The sequence below is a fragment of the Molothrus ater genome, chromosome 5 (genome assembly GCF_012460135.2).
Source record: "Molothrus ater isolate BHLD 08-10-18 breed brown headed cowbird chromosome 5, BPBGC_Mater_1.1, whole genome shotgun sequence".
In the NCBI taxonomy this organism is placed as follows: Eukaryota; Metazoa; Chordata; class Aves; order Passeriformes; family Icteridae; genus Molothrus; species Molothrus ater.
The window spans coordinates 8,717,296-8,738,016 of NC_050482.2; the positions used below are offsets into that span (position 1 = coordinate 8,717,296).

General features: G+C 41.5%; 1 protein-coding gene across 1 annotated transcript in view; it reads left to right on the top strand.

The window, feature by feature from the left end:
* Positions 1 to 13,244: 13,244 nt before the first annotated feature.
* The window catches only part of SEMA3D (semaphorin 3D), a 129,527-nt gene continuing 122,050 nt past the window's right edge, over positions 13,245 to 20,721 (top strand). The window contains exon 1 of the mRNA XM_036401220.2: positions 13,245 to 13,382. The gene's annotated coding sequence lies outside the window, so the exon portion shown is untranslated. The remainder of the gene's footprint in view (positions 13,383 to 20,721) is intronic.

Here is a 20,721-nt window from a genome sequence, read left to right on the forward strand (position 1 = left end):
ATGGAACAAGAAAACATGTCTGTGAACACTTCAGAAATGCTTTTATAGGGAGAAGTAATATGTTGTAAATACTGCTCATATTTCACAATTGACTGTCTCTGCTCATAGCTTCGTGAGGGTCTGTGTAGAATTCCAATTCAATAATGAGGATGAAAAACCAAAGGCAAAAAAAAAATCATCCTTGGGAAATTAATGTTTGTCAAGGTAAAAATGCTTTTGAAGTTCATGTTTTAATTTATTCTGAAAGCAGACCCCAAATGAACCCCAGCCAAAACCCCTCTCACTGCAAAATGTTGACACTTTTAAAGGGTTTTTCTGCTTTCACTTGACATGTCAAGTGGGGTCTGCCCACACCTAGCACAAATTAACCATTCTGTATTGAAACCAAGTTTCTCAAGTTATGGCTGCTATACATAGAAGACCAACATGTTTAATATACTTCAGCTCTAACCCACTCCTCCAATGGAAAATGAGTAATTTATAATTTTATTTTAATAAATTATTTCACCACTTGTTCTTTTTTGAGAAAACAGGCTGTATTGCTTGGCATAAGTGGTAGGATATTGTGCAATTCACAACAGAGTTCATATTTTCAGTCCATATTTGCAATGTTTCAGCACAGCTTCACTGAGGTCAGTGCTGCTGCATCAGCCAAGGATCTGCTATCGAACTGAGCTGCAAATTTAGTGTGTAACACACAGAGACAGGGGAAAAAAAAAAGCCCAATTCATAAAGAAAAAGCAGGAATGAAGGCTTGAGTCCTTAGTCAAAAAAAACATCTCATAACCAAAAAATTTTACAGTCATTGTTAATTTCAGTGGCTCACAATTCACTCTTCACTAAGCCACACCAGTATTTGTTTTGGAGTATTTTGCTATACCAGATATAGAAAATAACACAGCTTAAGAGTCATGGGCAGGGCAAAATGACACAATGAAACACAGACATAGAGAAATCAGCAGAACTACCTGGCATACCAAAAATACAACAAAAAAACACCTCCTGAGAAGTCTATTGTGTATGTCAGTAGAAAGACTTGAGATGAAAAGAGAGGGACAAATTACAAATATTTGCCTTTTTTTAAATTAAAAAGTATATTTGCTTTAATCAAATATGAGAATCTAAAGCACCCACTTAAAATCCCTCTTTCTGATTCCAGAAAGGAAAAAAAGAGCACAACCATTCAAAGCAAAATGAAATATTTTCTTTCCTCATCCTTGCTCCTGCAAATGCCACTTTTTTTCAAGTATCGGAGGAAGGTGCAAAGATTCCTCTAAAGGACACATGAAAAATAATCTGCTAGAAGGGAAGATCTACTTAGAGAAATAGATGCCATTTTTGAATGGTGGTCTCCTTGAAAAGTGGTAGAACTGAACCTTAAGTCTACTTTCACACATTATCTTTCAATATATATATATAATGTTTATATATATATATGTGTGTGTGTGTGGAGCGCCACAACATGTGTGTATTTATACCTCTTATATACATCATGTTATGAAAAATGTAAGTGCCATTGTGGCATATCAGTTAAAAAAAATAGGGGAGGTTTTTGTATCACAGTTTCCTTCACAAATTGGTGAGTTTATGTCTGCCAGACGATTATCTCTTCTTTGGAGAGCATATGTAATATGACAGTTGTAAATTCTATCACATTTTTCTTCTGGAGTGTTCATGCACAGGATTCTGCACTTTAAAGGAATTCTGTGAGACTAAAAATTTGAGGTCAGTGGGTCTGGATGTCTGTAACTGAAGTAGATATTCTGTATTTAATTAAGTGGCTGATCCTGAGAAAAGAATCTGCTGTTTCTCCTAACCTGAAGATGTGACTACTCAAAACTTTAGGAGTCATTCCCCAAAGTTAAGATTACCAGTTGAAGAACCCATCCTGTGACTCATGGGATCTGAGATTCACAAGTCAAACCTCCCTTGTTTTGCAGGGGAGTAGTGAAATTTGGCTGGGAGCTCTGGGAATTCTCCCTGGTGGTTTCTATCTTGCCTTAATTGCTTTGCAGACTTCCAACCTGCCCACGTTCTCCTTTGGACTGCACAGGAGTAACAATGACATTGTGGGGCTATGGTGTTGCCTGCTTAAAAAATATAAAATCTTGAGGCTTTTTGGTGAGTGAGTGCCATGTAGTGGTCTTGGCACAGACAAATTTCTGCAGCAGCCTTGAGAGGGGCTCATGGTGGTGATTTCAGGCAGAAATTCCCACCTTCATCTCTGTCCAGCTGCTCCTTCCCACAGCTGGGCTCTTCAGCCAGTCCTAAATGTGGCTGAGGGGTTTGTGCATGCCCAGCTTACCTCCTTTCCACACAGTTTGTTCTCCCACACGTGCTTCTTCCTCACCTTCACTGCTATTTGTCACTTTTCCAATTGCAGCCCCTGCTGCAGCACAGAGCTTTCAGAAATGGAGTTAAGGAAAAAAAAAACTATGCCCTAGATTGAAAAACTACAGATTGCTACAGATTGCACCTCTGTAATTGTTCTGGTTTTCTGGTGGTTTTTCCTGTGGATTAGGATGAAAATCTGGATCTCCTGATTGTCTCCACATGAAAGTAAAATATAAAATTCTGTTTCCAGAGTGATCTTCCTTTGTTATTTTTGTGCATGTTTGGTTTTGCATTGAAATATCATTATAATAACTTCTGCTGCTACTTTTTTTTTTTTGTGTGTAGGGTTTGCAAAACCTCTCATTGTTCTATCCCAGAAATAAGTCTGACGTGCATGAGCTGCTTCTCTTGATGCACAGGACTTGATTCTGATGGCCACATATGAAAGGAGCAGAACTAATGGGCATTTTCCATTACAAAAATACCATTTTGATTCATGGTTTGGGGATTTTGCCTTGTCAGTGGTGTGGTATCACAAAACAAGGCTTAGATATTTTTCATTGAATTCCAAGCCAACAGTTTTGGAATATGAAGAATGTGTGCTTGCATAGGCATCCAAAGATATGCCATAAAGCCATGAGCACAGAACCCATTTCTGCCACAAGCACCACAAAAACCAGGACTGAGTTGCTTCAGATCACTCCAAAAACCACCCAGATCCTTGCCAAGTCTGTTTGCCTTTATAGTTTAATTCTAGAGTCAATAAACACAAAGGAAAGGCCATCAAATGAACAGTAGGCATGTAATTTACAATTAGAGCATGCAACTGGTATATCATAAAAATATGGATACAGTTATGTCTCTGGGCTGGATGGAAGGAACCACAAGTTTTGACAACTTGCACCTGCAATATAAATTCGCTGGGTTTTTAGAAAAGTAAAATACTGCATTACATGTACACAAAGTACATATTCCTTAGCTATGGTCCTCTTTTGAAACTGAGATCCTGAACAATGTTGCCAAAAGAAACAGCTTTTGTGCTTTCAGACAGCCAACATCTTATAAAACCAGGCAGATGAATGATGTTATGTGTAAGGGATGAATAAAAATATCAAAGACTGAAGTTCCAAACAGGCTTTGCAGGCCAAGAAAATGGTATTAAAATCCATTCCTTAGAAAATAAAAGCAAATAACATCAGGACCAACCTGGGCATTTAGTTCTGCTCCAGAAGTAAAGGCTTGTGAATATTCCTGAGGCAGATTGATCCCTCTTTTTGCACTGAAACTTCCTAAGGTTTTAGACACATTACTACTCTGGGTTTGTTCATTGATAATAAAGCTGTGAGCCTATGGTTTATGAAATTTTTTGATAAGTGGGTATCCTTATTGCTCTTTGATATTGATAGCATTCAGAGTCATGCTCTTGTATTCTGGCTTTTGAATTTGGGATGAACCTTTTGCCATCAATGTCAGAAGACTGGATTTCATTCTGACTAAAACCAGAAGAAAGATTTTGATAAGTTAGACTGACAGCCTTCACAATTTAAGAATTGCATTAAACCCCCACAACTTATGCTTGAGTTAGCACCTAATAATGAAACAACATGAATGGAATTCCTCAGTAATCTCCAAAGTTATATATTAGTGTACAATTTAAATTAAAAAATTCCTGATTTATGTTAATGAAAGAATTGAACACAACAATGATCAACAAAGGCACACACTGCCTTTTAACTTTCTCATGCCAGTAAAATATATAGGTGAAAAATTCCTCTCTGTTCTTCAAAGCAATTGCCAGTTCAATCTGCATTCAGTTATTTATATAAAAAATGAATATTGGTAAAACATGAATAAGGTACCCTAACTAAAGACTTCAGAAAGAGCTAGATCTATTTATCAGATATTATACAAATGCACAGAAAACCCCATTCTTTTCCTAGGCTACACCAGATTTTAATCAGAAACTATCAATTGACCATCAAAGGTGATAAGAAGAATGGCACTATACAGACACACATCCCCTGTGGGTTAGTTATGGGTGAGAGTCACCTCACCTGACTTGACATATCTGCAGATTAAAGTTCAGACAATGAACCAGTCACCATGCTCTGCCTTTGGGGGCCTTCCCCAAAGGAGAAGTCATCTGACCCTTCTAGAGCTGGATCACAGATTCTTTGGAGGTGCCTGTTTCCCTTCTTGGACTAATTGGGAGTCTCAGGTGACTGGATCATAATTAATGTCTTACTTTTGGCTTGTACTTGCATGGTTGATCTTTCTGCGTGACCAAGGCATATCCCAAAGACAGGAACAGAAGGGGTCACAAGCTGAAAAATAGGAAGTAAGGAAACAAAAGTGTACTTTTACCAGTACTTTTTAAAATGCCTTATTTAATGAAAATATTCCTCCTTTATCTTATTTTTTGGTCTTCTGTAGAAGAGGGTTGCTGTAATACAGAGGGATTCTGGCAGCAATCCTCAGCGTTACAAGATACATCTTGGAAGAATGTAGGAAGCTGGATCAGCCTCTGTCCCTTGGTCACATAAGTTACAGCTCAGTTATATATTTGAGCTTTTTATGGCCTTGCAGATGCTTCTATTGTGACCAGTCACTTCATTTGTCTCCCTCATTCTATTTTATTGGTGTTTTATTACTTTCTATTGAAATAAATTTTTAATCATGGGGTTTTTTTTATTTTTTAACCAAGAGCTTCACAAACAGAACAGTGTGATTCTTTGATCCCTTCTGACATCCAAATATAGAATAGGTGTAAGTACTCCCATGTAATTACTCCCAGGTAAACTCTAAAGTTACCAGGTATTTTTAGCCTGTTTAGACATAACCCAGAAATCCCTAACATACATCTGGATCTGCTATGCTTTTCAGTTTTGCCAACAATACATTTATGTCTGGTAAATAGTCTATTGGGTCTCATGTATTCAGAGACCTTCAAGTACCAAAATAATTTGCTGTTGAACCTTTGCCTTCCAAAAATCAGGATGATGAAACATACTGCTACAATGGGATTTGCTCTAACACCACCTAAAAATCAATTATCTTGATAATGATCATGGTTTTTAGCTATGGGAATGGTTTCTCCAGAGATTTATCTTCCTTCTAGTTACTTGGCTATTTCTCTTCCTCCCAGTTACTTAGCTCAGGACTGGCACTTTTTCTTATGTATCTGTTCTAGCTCAACCTGAGGTTGAAGGTTGAACTTGGGGAACATTCACTGAAATTCCTGAGTCAAATCAGAGATAAGTGATCAAAACACAGTTTTGGCTTTAAATACTTCTCTACATAAATGAAGGCTTCTCATCTAACTGACATTAATGTGTAGCTGCCAAGCAGCTGAGACTGAAATAATTAATAGATAAATGAATTTCCTTTTTTTTTTCTACTTCCAATATAATTATTTAACTAGGAAAAAATTAAGCTGATAATATTTTTCTGTGCTGAACAAAACTGTTGAAAAGGACCCAATTTGTAGAAATTGCAGTCTTCCTTTTTAATATGAAGCTCTGGTTTATTTAAGTTTGTCAGTAACCTGAAAGCACCTGGAGCTTTGCACTGATTTGGTAGATGCAGCATCTTTTCACATGTAAATACCCTTGGTGTAAATGTCTGTTTCCAAAAGCATTTTATGAGTGCAACAACTGCAGTGCAGCTTCTTTTCTATGGCCTCGGGTTCTGCTTCCATTGCAATCTATGTCCCAAGTCTTCATTTAGTAAAAGAAGAAAATTTGAAAGAGATAATGTTAAAATCCAGCAAACCAAACCAATTCCACATGACAGTTCATGTCTGTAGTTTGCTAAGACAGAAGTTATCTCTCCAAACCAAAGTATAAAATGCTGGCTCTTAAATGCACTGGGATCCTTCCCATTTTGGGTCAAGTTACAGTCTTCTCAGCTGATAGAGCCACAGAATATATCAGCATTTTATATAGATGCACATGGTTTCAATGATGCTAAACTTTTTAGATATTTTTTCGTTGTTGTTGTTATTTTATTTTTTTAAACCCTAGCCCTGAAGACTGAATGGCAGCCAGGCATAGCCACATCTAGAAATGCTGCTGATGTAAACTGAATAAAATCTAGTATAAAGCTGAATCAATTATTCACCCTGAAAGTAGAAATATACAAAATCAATTAACAATCTGTGAGTTTAGTTTGAATAAAATAACTTTCCATCAGACTCTGACAGCAATTTCATTCAATGAGGAGCACCAACATGTGGCAGGTCTGTTTCCAGGTTGTAATGCTGAGATGAATAGCACCTTTCATAACAGAGTCCTCAATAACCTCTGGACTTGATCCTGAAAACACTTTGTATGTAATTATGTTGGCTTCAGCTGTACTACTTCAGGGTGGGTTTCACTCATTTAACATTAGACATTTAGAAGCAGACATGGAGGCTCCCTCTGCAGTCAAGGGAGAGCTATGGAAAACACTAAGGGACAGGTTGTGCTCCTTGCCTGAAGTATTTTTAATTATTTTTTTTAATGATGGGATAGCTCATCACAGAGGGAGATTGGCACCAATCTCTGTTGACTACAATTCAAAATCTCATTTTTATGCAATAAGCTTATCTGAAAATTTGAGTGCATTTGTTTTTGGTGAGGAAGACTGGGGTCCTTACAGCAGTCAGCTGAGCTACATATGGAGACACCCAATCAGTGCAACATTTACCACTGCATTTAGTGCTAAACTTGCTGGTAATGATTGATGTCAACTGTGGCAGGAAGGTGGCACTCTACAGGCTGTAGATGCTGCAGGACAATCAGGCCTGGGTGCAGTTGCGGTGCAAATGGGAGTAGCGTGCAAGAAGAAACCAGTTCATCAAATGGACCATCAAAGCACAGCTGATGGGGTGATGGGCTCATGTACTACAAATCCACATCTGGACATGTGGGAAGAATGAGAGCTGCTCATGTAAAATGTTCTATTGAATTGTAAATAAATTAAAAATAAAAGCAGGAAAAAATAGTATTTGTGTTTTCCCAACAGCTCCCCACAAAATACTTTTCTAATTTAAAATGTAGCTTGCTGTGGATGGTTGAGATACTCAAAATACGATGATGCAGGGATTTTGCTAAGCTTTTGGGATTTGGCTTCCATTCACTGGGATTCAGATGTCTCACTAACCTCTTTTGGCTAGGCTAGGTTTCTTATACAGAGAAACACAAACTTAAACCTTTGAAGTTCTCTTCCACAGCTCTCAAAATCCACTTCTATAAATATATGCCTGCCTACATTTGAAGGGGTGATCTTCAAGTTAAGAGCTCCTTTCTTCAAACCTGTTGAAGATATTTAATAAAAGGATTTAAACAAAATACCAACATAGAACAGAGGAAGCATGTAAACAAACCTGCTATACCAACTTACTGTTTTCATCCTTCTGAAAGTGCTGAAAATTCCCATCTTCCAGACCAATTTCATATTGACTTGGCCAGTAGCATACTGTCTTCAGCTACTGACAGCAATCTGTTCTCACTGAGGAGGCTATAACAAATTTAATGTTTAAGAGTTTAAGGGAGGTGATCTTATAATAAAATCAAAATAGTTATTTATTGAGGACAGTGAACATGAGCCCACATAATGTATGCTGTAAATCACTAAGGCATGTGGTTCCATTTAACACTATTTTGCTTGAAAAGTGATCACTCAGAGGTAAGGTTTTCCCTAAGTTGGGTAGGAAACAAAAATATTCAAGAATAAGTAATAAATAGGGTGTGTTTTGGACAAAGCTATCTTTTAGAGCCATTTAGAGGAAAGAACATTTCTATCTATAGAACCATTGCTTGGATGTTTGTCTTCTGTTAACCACAAGTACATATTTTCACTGGAAAAATGAGACTTTCAGGCATTCACAAAGATTTGTTCATGCTAAGGATAAACAGAACTAGATATCCTGTGTTCTGAGATAAGAAAATGCATGGTACTATTTCATGTAATAGCACTCATGTTTTATTAACATGAGGGTTTTATAATTCCTATTTCTACAGCCACCACTGAGGGGAAGTGGAGTTCTCTGGACACAGCTCAGAGCTGATTTTATTCTTACCCTCCCCTGCTTGGTGCTGAAGCCCATAAATCAGTACAGCAGTCATTGCCATTTAGGGAGACCAGGATAATGCCTTAAACCAATTAGTTCAACAGCTGATTTCATTGGAAGTAGAAATATAGAAGTTTAATTTATACAAAGCAGGAAAATGAGCTTCAGTGAATTGTTTTCTCATAGAACTGTGGGCTCTCAGAAGCTGATTTTCTTTCCTATCCCAGACATAAGTGGATATGCAACAAACTTTTTTCTTGACATACTATTTGTGATCTGTAGACAAAATTTTTATTTTTCTCACCATATTTGGGGTCAGATCCCACATGCAGTTTATGCCTGTCAATGTCCTGGCCAAGAAAGGGTTAATTTTTGCAGCAGTCAGGAAGGACATGGCCAGGACCTTGGGATTATTGAAGTTGATTGAAGTCACATACTTTTCTTGTGCCATAGGCCTTTCATTATAAAAAGGGGTACTATTCCCTTACTTGACATCTCTGTATCTCTCAAGACAGATATCCATTCCTGACTGCAAAGAGGAAGCCCTGTGAGCATCCACTTGTATAATGAGGCAGGTTATTTTTCAAGGTACAAATTTATCAAAAAGCTGCAACAGTGGGAATTCCATTCTCTTCTCTGAGGCAATTTTAGAAGCTGTTTCTTATACTAAAATTAGAGTCCAAAAATAAATAATGCTTCATTATGGATGATTAGGGATAGGGTAGGGTGTTTTCCAGGTTTTTTTTTTTTTTTCTTTTTTTTTTTTTTTTTTCAGAGACATAAAATCAGCTTTACTGTGCAGGTGTTACATTATGATTACCAACACTGCAGTAAAGCAGATTCTCCTCTTCCCAAAGTGGTGGAACAGGAAGAGAGCAAAGTCCTTTGTCTTTCTTTGGAGATCCCCAAGGGTCAGCCAAGCTGCATCAGCACAGGGAAATGGACAAACTCTGGCTATTCCTGTGGAGAAAGGGTGCAGAAAAAGAGCCTTTATCTCCTGATGGACTGCAAGGTGGAAATTCAATACTTTACTAGCACTATTCTTTTTCTTACTCATCCTCTTTAAAACACCTGCCTTCTAGTATATGCACACACACATACTCTCTGGTATGTGTGTGTGTATATATATGTGTATATATATACAGTCTTCTCTATACAGTCCATTAATCAATGTAGGTGCCATTATTGGAAGTGGAAATACAACTTAATTGTCTTCAGAGACTATTGATCCAGATTCTTGGACAGCATTTGATTTGAATTTGACTTTATTGCAAGTATGGAACTCAGTCTGCCAATGTGCTTGTACAGTAACCATAGGAATTTAGTGACCCAAGCCTCCCCAGGGAAGCAAACTTGGTGGCTGAGTCACAAAGAGGCATTTGAGGCTGACTGGATGAGGTGATTTCTATATTTCTGTGCCCAGCTGATTGCTCCCTCTTCATTCTTACAAAGGCTGCCCCCACTTCTGGATCCTTCACTGCTCATCTGGCTTTCCAGCAGATGAAGGTAAATCAGTTCTGGTCTTTAGTGGCTTTATCTACCATGTTTAACATTTTCTTGTTTTGCTGGAAGCAAATGCAGGGATGGGTGGCTGGGAACAAGCAGGGTAAATTGACACCTTATTCCTTGGGCTTGTAAAGAGTGGGAGGTTCCGTGGAACATTTTCAGAGTTGGACATGAATGATGGGACCTTCTTATGAAGGACCTCGGAGTCACCAAATGCAGAGTAGCTCTACTTGAAGTGATTCACTAGGCACAACTTAGCTCAACATTTTGGAAAACAATCCCTCTCCTTCAGAGATTTAGGCAACACCATTGCATTGCATCATGCTGCAGGCATTTGTGTCACTGCTTACAGAAGGAATAATAGTACTCAGCATAAGGATAAACACAGTGTGGCAGCAGGCTGCTGTCTCATGTTTCTCCCACAATCTTTACTAAAGGACTGTCTACTTTACCATGACAATTAATTTCACATGAAAATAGTTTTGCCTGAAATATGCCAGTTTGGCATTACAGCGTCTGGACATTGTTCGGATTAATGATCAAGCACAAAATTAAGCAAATGGGAAGTAACAAAAATAGCTGACCTCTCTTCCTCATTTTAGTTATTTATGAAAGATCTGCTTGGTCGTTTATTTAATTCATGCTTGTATTATTGCCCGATGAGAAAACAAAAATGCAGGTATCTGATGTTCAACTTCTACTCTTTCATGAGCCAGGTAATTTGAACAGTTGCTCTGGGCACTGTGTGTGGAATTTGGCCTTAGGGAAGCCCCAAATTAGCTACTAAAGAAAAAAAAAAAAAGAGAAAGAGAAAACCCCATCACTTTTGAAATTCATGTTTAAAATGAGCTGTTGAACGCTTCTTCCATCCCATAGTCAGTGTCCTTTCTGCACAAAAAATAATGGCATCATCCTCACCATCATTATAATCATCACATCTTCAAAGCATGGGAAGAAACCTTTCTTTTCCTATGGAAACTTTAGACCATTTCTGTAAATTTGGCAGAAATTCCTATTTCAGGAGGCATCTCCAACACCCTGTTAAGAGCAAATGCAGTCCTGACCAAAAAGATCATTTAAAGAGGTGGCATTAACACAGATGCTGAGAAAGGTAAAATTCCCTCTGAGTCTCCCAGTAAAGCTGTGCTTATCTGCTCTGGGAATTTCTGAGCAGTGGTTTAAAATACAATGCCAAGGAATGCATGGAGTGATCATTTACAATGATGCTGTGCAGATGGCGAATGCCTGCTCAGCCTGTGTCCATGGCATGACCTCGTGTAACCTTGTTTAGAGCCTTCCAGCGAGGCTCACAAAAGCGCTCCTTCCCTGCTGTCCGCAGAGAAAAGTTATTTTATCGGCTTTCCTTTAGCCAGCAGCCACAAGAGGGCGGATTTTTTCCTGCTTTCCTCCACTTCAGGAAGAGCTTCTACTTCACAAATTCGGTTTTATCACTCTTGAAAGACAAATCTTCTCCTATTTATTCCATATCCATCTCCCCCCCCCGCCCCCCGCAGCTGCTAAAATAAAATCATTTCCAAAGCGTTTATTTTTTCCCCCCTATATTTCCTACATTTCACAGAGTCTGTAGACTTGTTCCACAAATGAGAAAAGGAAACATTCATGCTGATTTCTTTTTCACGGGAGTCTGAAACATCTCCAGAACATGAAAAAAAACCAGGATTTTGCAGCATATTTTCTTTTTATCAGGATTCATGTTGTCAGAGCACCTTAAACCCCTATTCCATAGTTCTAATAAATGCTTGAAAAAAAAAACCAAAAAAACCCACAAGGATTTTTCTTCCACCAGCCTGCTCCTCATTTTCTATTTGTCGAGCTTCTTCAGGTGCAGAATGGGGTTATCAGCACAGCACCTGTGATCATCAGTGAGTGGGAACAAGGTAAAGTGCAAGAATTATTCTGCAGAAATTCAAACACAAACTGGCTCAAATCTGCATCATACTCATCCCAATTATATTTGTATTAAGTAGTGCCATGTGGGGATTAAAGCAATGGAAAGTTTTACCAGTGATAATGATACAAATGTGGAAATTCAGGATAAAATCTCCTTTCATTTTTTTTTAAGGCCTTAAACAGCAGAAGTCAAGAGTAAACCTATCTCCAAATTCCTCCCTTTGTCTTTTGGGAATATAAAACTCATGTAGGTAAGTACAGTCTGTATTTCCATGTGTAGAATTTATAAAAAACAATGTCAGTTTGGTACTGTAGAGACAAACTGTTTAAAAAACTTAGGTTAAAGAAGGTGTAAAGTTGACTTTTGGTGAACCTAAAAACCTCCTCTTATTTAGCTCCTGTCCTGTATACCCAGACCACCCATCTGACTTGTGTGTGAATGGTAGGTGAGGATGAAGTTCTGCCGAGGTGAGTTACATGATGGAAACTCCAGTATGTTTCTCTGGGCTTCCTTGGTTATTTCACGGGAGCAACAGTCGGGGTCTGTTCCATAACCGAGCTGCCAGCTGAAGCCTTTCAATCTGAGCCCTTCACTGAGGGAAACACAGCTCTTGAAAGAAGCCCAGTGTGTCTTGTCTGGAAGGGTCTGATACTGCCTGTGCCATGTGTGCAGTGGCTCTCAGCCTGCGGGCAGGAAGGCTCTTCCTCGGGCAGCCACAGAAGGAAATATGTTGGAGAGAATGGCTTGGTGTGGGAGTGGGCTGGTCCAGGAGAGAAATTCTCTCTTAGGAAGTGGTTCTGCAGCCTGCGAAAGCTGGAGAACCACCAGTGTAGCACATTCCGGGGGCAAAACAAATAAATGCGAATGCAGATGTGCCCCTGGCAGCTACAGTTCTGCACACGGGCAAACTCTTAAACGCGCACCAGCCCTGAGCTCCGGGCCACTTATCGTGAGTGTGGCGAGCTGGCTTTGTTTACTCAATCAGTCTGCAAAGCCAGTTCCGTCCCAGAGGGAATGTGTCATGGGAGCACCGTGAGCGGACCTGAGGCTGCTTCAGCCACGTGGATGAGGAGCGGCAGCCGCGCACGGCGGTCCCAGAGACAGCTGGAGATGCTCCTGGGCGAGCTCGCAGGTGTGTGATCCGGCCCTGCCGGAGGGGCTGCGGCCCAGGGAAGGCACACGGGCTCGGGGTCCCCGGGTGGGCGCATGGCTGCCGCGGTCGGGGTTGGGGTGCGCACCCCGGCACTGCTCGGGAGCCCCGTCCGGCGGGCCGGGAGCGGGACCTGCGGCGAGCGGGGGGTGTGCCTGCGGCGACTGACAGACACCCGGACACACAGGCGCACTCTCAGGCGGCAGCCCATTTGCTGGAGGGGTGTGCATGTGCGTGCGAGGGAGTGGAAAGGGGTGGCGGGATGGAGGGAGGGCGGCCGAGGGAAAGTCTGACACTCGGCGCAGAAGGAGCGAGACCCTCCGCTGCCGCCGCCGCCGCCGGGGAGGAGCCGCCGCGCTCGCAACGCCTCCGACACCCGGCCCTGGCCCCGGCCCCGCCGCGCTCCGGCCGCTCTCCGGCCCCGGCAGGTACCGGCCCCCGAGGCTCCGCGGCTCCGCGGCCGCTGGGGCACTTTCCGCGCCGCGGGGAAGGGGAGGAGGGCGGTGTGGGAAGGTGCCTGCGCTCCCCTCTGCCTGTCCCGGACGCTCCGCTCGCCTCTGCCCCGGGCGCCGCCGGGGCTGCCCCGGCAGGAGCGGAGCGGTGCCGGCACCTGGCGGCCCCCGGGCCACCTGCCCCGCTGTCAGCGGGGAGATGAGGCTGGCTTAGCAAAGGGCTAGGCTCTGCCGGGGCGTGAAGGGAGAGAAGGAAAGAGTTTTTGGGAGCGGGGCGGTGAGGCTGTGAGATAGGAGAGGAGTTGGTGCGCTCAGCCCGGCACCCCTGCTCCTACTCCCCAGAGCTGGCTCCGGGCTCTGGGAAGGCAGCAGGGCGTGATCAGCCCATGCTCCTCAGCAGAACTGTTGCTTGCTGGAGCAGTGGTAGAATTCCTTCCTTTCTACGCAGTCCTCCAGCATCGCCGTGAGCGCGGCTGCTGAGCGCGCCCATCCCTGGAGCGCAGAGCACCTGGCTGGCCGGGTGCAGCCCAAAGGAGAACATTCGCCTGCTCACAGGGACCACCTCCAGTTCACTTTGGGAATGAAGGAACTCCCAGGGTGGGAAAGCTCCTTGTTTTGCTGCGAATATTGCAAAATGAAAGCTGTTGCTTGTAGAAGGGAAACATTCCTGAGAGCGTTAGGTAATCGGTGACTGTGCTGCAGGAGCACAGAGCAGCCACCTATGTTTCCTCAAAAAGAGCTTCACTTTGATTTGAACTGGGGCAACTTGTCCAAGAATAATAGAGATAAATGGGACCAGAAGCTGAGAAAGCAGCAGTTCACATTGTGTCCGTGTCTCTGACAGAGGCCAGGAAGATGCAGGCAAGCCCTTGAAGAATTGTAGCATGTCACTTCGTCTCTTTCACTTGCAAATCTGGGGGACAAGTAAAGAGACTTGATTTTGATGTTTACCATTTGGAGGTGTTTAATGATAATCGCACACCACCTCTCTACCGTTTTTCAAGTCCTCATTATTATAATTGATGTGACTTTTCATCTTTGCCTTTTAATTAGTTTGTTTAGGTTATTATGGGCTTGATCCAGAAAAGCACATCATCTCCTGCAAAGTGTAAGGGCCTAAGTCTTCTTTGAAAGTTGGGTGTCTAAATAGTCTTTTAAAGAGAAATTGAGGTATTTTAATCCATAATTGTAAACCTACTGTCAAACAGAGATAGCCAAATTCTGCAGGTGCCACACCTCTTTTTCTTAAAATTTCCAAGACAAGTCCTGCTCTGAGATGTCTCATAAATTGAAGCATTTTCGCCTTGATCAGGCTGAGCAGCTTGGCTTCACTTTTAGTTGAACTTTATTTTGGCTTGGACATCCAGACTAGCCTGAGATCCAGGAACTAAATTTGCTTTCCCTCTCCTTAGGACTGGATTGATCCAGCAGGGATTCTCAGGGTGTGGGCAGCACAACAGGCTCCCATTAGGTGCAGTGCTGAAGCACTGAGAGTTGTGCTCTAGACCAGTGCTGTGATTCCAAGTCTCCTACAGTCAGTGTGTGGGCTCTGCCCGTTGAGTGCTTTAACCAGAAATGGAAATAGCAGCTTCACCAGTCTCTGCTGTGTCTGAAAATACAAGAATGACTTCTATTACAAAAGCTGGTAGGTGCTTTCAGGACAATAGTCCCAATAAAGGAGAAGTGCCACTCAGTAGTACTGAGTAAGGCGTCTGATATGAGAAAGATGTAATTTCAAGTTGTATTCCTGCCCTCAGCTTTGTCTTGGTGAGTGGCTACAGTCAGATCCCCAGAACACTGATACCTCTTTTTGACCCCACTCCCAAGTACTGGCCTCTGCCTGCTTCTTTCCAAGCTGCAGGTTGTGCCATCAACCAACCTTCCAAAACACTTTAATTGCTCTGATCTTACTCTGCTCCCCAGTGTTTTGGGGTTTTTTTCTTGTTTTCTGAGAGGTGATGTTTTCACTGCGGATACCACTGTGGTCATTACGCAGATTGTGCTGCAGCCTGGACATTCTACTGGGATTTTGCAATTGAATTAATTGAAACAAGGCCCTGGGGGGGGGGGGGGGGGGGAAGTTTTAATTAAGCTAGAGTGTTAAATGGAAATAGATGCTGTTCATTGGGAAAGAGCCCTTTAAATTGTTTGAGGATGCTGCATCTTTTTACTCAGAGATTAAGTAATGATAATTAAGCAGCTAACAATGTAAACAGCAAGATACTGAAAAGCAAAGGCAAAGGATGAAATGCTCCCAGCAGCACCTGTCCTTATTTTGATCCTAGCAGAAGGGATGTATATGCTCAGCCTCTTTTCCATGTCACAAAACAAGCAGAGGAGTGAATGTCCCACACAGTCAGGAGCTTTGCAGTTTAACTGGCAGAAAGCCATAAACATTGGAGTCACCCTGTGAGCCTGCTGTTAGCTCAGGGTGGCCAAAATAATGATGTCTTTCTGAATTCTTTTTAAATCCCTGTTCTGCTTTTCCTCTCATTCTTTTTGCTGTTAAAAATCCAGCAGCTGTAATCTCAGATGTCGCTTCACTGTGTGCCACTGACATGCCGTGGATGCAGAGAGCCTGATGCATCAGCTGGGAATCAGCTGAATTCCCAGCACATGCCAGGATTTCTTTGGCTAAAACCCCTGGAGCTGGAATTGGCCAGTGAGCCACCTCTGTGCTCTTTGAGGTTTCCTCCACGAGGGAATCCTTTGGGGCTGGTTAAGCAGGCTTTCCCACCGCGCTCTCTTGGCAAGGCAGCCTGCGGGATTGCCGGAGCTGTGCTTGGCCCTTTGTGTTTTTAACCCCTGGAGAGAGCCAAAGGTGTGTGCTAAATGCCATCGAATCAGATAGACGCAGGGAACGTGCCCTGTGTTTGTTTTCCTTGCTTTCTGGATTCCCTCCAGCTGCAAACAAGCAACAGAGAGGCTCACAGTACAGCCATGTGCATGAGGAGTGTAGTGGCTGTATTTAGGTGTGAAGGAAATTTTGCTCTGTGGGTGTGCTATTTTTAACTTTTTTATAGTCCTGCACCTCTGTCACACTTCTCAACAGTTTCCCCCTGCCCCTATATTTTTGTCTGGGTTTTATATATTTTATAAACTTAGCAATGGCAGTGAGTCATTATTTAAATAATCCCTGTATAAATCTTTAGCCCTTTTATCTTATTCTTTCTATCCTTGTGTATTCAGAAAGGCCCCTCTCTGGTATTGTTGGTCTTTTTCCACGTTCTGGAGACACGCTGCGAGAACATGCACGTGTTATCTGACAGTGGGTGATAGAAAAAAAGAAAAAAGCAAAAAGAAAAAAAATAGCACAGCCCTTCTATTCTGCTCTCCCCAGCTTAGATGGATCCAACGTCACATGGAGGGGATCCAGGATGAGTCAGGAAACAGCGCTGTGGTCCAAAATTCCACTTTGCGTTACAGCTGGGAGGCAAAGTGTAGCATCATGTGGATTATTTTCTTTTGACGGGAACTGCAAAATAACTTATGGAAGTCACATAACCTAATGGGCAGAAGAGATAACAGTAAGCCAAGAAGAACCTGGATTCCCATCTGGGTTGAATCATTGACTCAATTGACTGTCATTGTGATGGGTGTGGTAGTTTAAGCCTGGGACATTATACTGGCCTTAACTAAGTCATTGCACTTCCCCACAACATAACTGGAAAATGTGATTCATTTTCAGAGCTCTGTTGGTACCTGAGAGTTTCCCTAACAGTTTCCCTGGTCAGACTCAGCACAGGACATTAGAGACATTTATTTTCAAACTTAATTTTTCAGGACAAATCCTAAATGGCTCAAAACATATGTGACTAAAGACAAATTCATGCTTTAGAGTTTATATGTGCATGGAGACCTGTAATTCTGTGCTGCATGAAATTCACACTGTGTCTATTACTCAGCTTTCAGTAACACTTACCCTTTTTTGTACATCTTTGCATATTTTTCTTCCTGTGCTACTATAAACAGAAGAGTTGCGTGAGCTTTGTCTTATAATGTGGTCAGTTTAAAAGCAAAATAAATGACCATAATTAAAGTGTTTCCAATTTTGTTGGTCAGAGAATCAGGAGACTTGCAGGAAGCAGACGTCATGCAGGAGAAGAGAGGCTAAAGCCTCTGTAACATCTGAACATACTCCAGTGACATGCTGGGGTGGTGTTGCTTTCTTATTTTTTTTTTCTCCAAGGGGGTGGGCAGAAGAGAAGTTACCAATTTTCCTGGAACATTCTCTTCCAAAATTCCTGAAGACACTGCAGCACCAAGTCTGATCTCATCTTGTGTCAGCATAATATGCCTAAATGCACTGGGAACAGAAAGCCCAGGATTAACTAAAATTATACAAATCTGAGGCTGTCACAAAATGAAAGACTTGGGCCTGTTCTCAGTCTGTCTGTACTTAGTGACTTCAAGAGACTTAAGCACATGTTTAAAGATAGGCTGCTGTGTAAAATGCTCTCTTGAAAGAGTTACTTGCTTAAAGTCTAAGCCTAGAGTGAGATCAAGCCTTTTAAAAATTAAGTGCAGTCTTGAGGGCTGGTGTGGTCAAATAGTCCAGCTTAATCTTGGCTAGAATTTTAAGATTTTGAACAGCTAGATCTAATGGTATGTGCCTACCTAGCCTGTTGTATTCCCCTGGAATTTATCAATGACACACTCCATATAATTGTGGTTACTTTTGGTCTGTCTAAAATCCTTTTTTGGTTTTGCAAGGGGCAGACTGCAAAGAGGGACTATGTAAAAAATTCTTTCTTAAACAAGACAAAAAAGCAAAAAGTTGATTTTTTTTTTTCCCCTTCCACAATGAAGAATTAAAACAATGTCTGTTGCTCCCATGCTTATGTCAGAATCTCTGCTAAAAAATAGAAAGAAGAAATATGATGAATTTTTCATATGGAACTTATTCTCTGTAATTTTATAATGCATATATGTGAGGTTTTATGAAGGCTTATACTAAAAGGCTTTAGAACTGTGTAATAAATGAAAAATGCTCATAACATCCTTGGGTGTCCAGAGAGCTCTGCTTTGAGAGAGGAAAATAAAATAAAGGGCAATGACAAGTAGTAATAGGCTGTTGCAAGTGCAGTTCCTTTTCTCCAAGATTTACAGTAAGAGCAGCTCTAACTGTAAAATTCTCTGTACTATCATAATCTGTAGCTTTGCAGAATGTAGCATTCTTATATCCATTCTCTCACCTTGTGAAAGAAAGGTTCCACTTGCATATGAATTACCTTTAAATAAATCCTTTGCTTAATTTCATGTGTTATTTCCTTTTTTAAAGCGGGTGCTCGAAAACCTTTATTAAGAACATAAATAAATCTTCAAAGCTGGTACTATACTGTGTCCTAGTAATAGAGTGATCATTTGTTATATCTCTCTGAAAATCCATCATTTGTTCAATAGAAATCATAGAAGACACAGGAACAAATTTGGCACTTGTGTTTATGTAGTCATTAGTTACAAGCAGTGGGCCTTTTCTCATTCAGAGGAGTTTTTATTAATTTATTAGCTATGTATTAATAGTATTGGGAGGGGCCTGTGAGACATAATATAGGTTTGGGTTGGAAGGGACCTTGAAGATCATCAATTTCCAAGCCCCTTCCATGGGATTCCTTCGGGATCCTCAGCAATGAGCTCTCACAGCAGACTGGTATGAGTAGGGTCTATCTTGTACTTCTACCAATATTTAAAATAAAAACTAAACTGTAAAAGTGTATTTCAGTGGCTCAGGTGCTGAGGTGGCCTGGAAGGGGAGTTTCCCAGGTGTGGGTCAGAGCAGTGGTGCTGCTGATGTTCTGGAGCTTGGCTCTCTCAGCCACCTCCGTTCCATTTTTGCGAGCGCTCCCTTGTCAGGCCCAGCAGAAGGAGTCTGGCTTTGCACAGCTGCTGCACCATCTTCTGGGATGAGACTTCTTCTACTGGATCTGCCCCAGTTAATGTTTTGCTATCAGTGTTGGTGTTTCCTACCTGGTACTGAGCTGCACCATGGAATGAATCATAAGGAGACCAATCCTTCCCAGAGGAGCGTGCCAGCCCTGGAGCTGCTGGATGAAGGGTGTTGGGAGAGGTGGAACTTCTCCTTTCAGTCTGTGGGAGAGCTGGGCACACTTGGAGCCCACCCCAGCCCTGCAGGTGTTTCTGAGCCTGGTTCTGAGCTCCTCTGCCTGGTTCTGAGCACCACAGGCATCGAGCAGTCACAGCTCTGTTGTGTGTGCACCCTGTGGCCCAGGTGCTGTGGGCAGGGGTGGCTACATGTAAACGCTGAAAACAGCAAAAGACAGTTTTATCCTGATCTTTAAGGCTAAAGTTGGCTGACTGAAGAGTCAGTTAATATCATGAATCTCTGTTATTAATCTGATTTTTTCCTAAAACTATTTTAATAGGCAAGGATGCTTTACATAACTACAGTCTGAATCACTGCGGTCAGTTGATCTGATGTTTTGTACGAGCTGGAATCTTGTCAGAAGTGAGGTCTTCTCTTACCTCATGAAATCCAAGGTGTTTATTTTAAGACTCAATTTATTATATTGCAAATTGAACTCAAAGCTTTGAAGGCTTTAAGGAAGAGCTGGCTTGATGTAATTTTTGGAATGTCACGCCCACCTAACTGAGGGAAAAAAAAGTAAAGAGATCTGGTGCATCTAAGGAAGTTACTAACATTGTTCAGACCCAAGGATCTTTTAGGTGCTCTTTCTAGAAATAAAAAAAGGTGCACTTAGCTGTGCTTCTCTGTGCTGTCTCTCTTTTTAAGATGAATGTCCTGGGTAATACTGTTTGTGGTGTACAGGTTTGTTTTGGAGTTACGATTCGGTGTTTAGAGTCCTCTAGTGACATCTACAAAAAGCAGATTTACTTCATCTCATAAAGCTGCCTCAGCTTGAAAAAAAAGTTAAAATTGGATTTATGGCAAAGAAATACCTTCCCCAGTATAACATCCCAACAACCTGTGCAGCTTCCAGTGAAGTTAAAGGAGTTTTCACATGGAAAGATTTTCTGTCCTTAGATAAAATAATTATAAACTGCCTAGGCTGAAGATTGATTAAACTTACATAATAAAATTTATATCAAGGGGGAAATAGGGCTGATTTTCTTAAGGTATCTGTCTACAAATTCACATGTCTGTGATTTGGTTTTTAGCTTGGTGAGGTTTTTTTTTTATTTTATTTTATTATTTCCCTAAAGAGTTTTACACGTCCAAGTACAGATAAATTGCTGTGCTGTCCTCAGGAGACTGAAGCTCCTGTGTCCTTTGCTTCCTGTGACTTTGCTACAGCTCATTACTTTCCTAAATGGCAACACGAGCACCATTATGGAG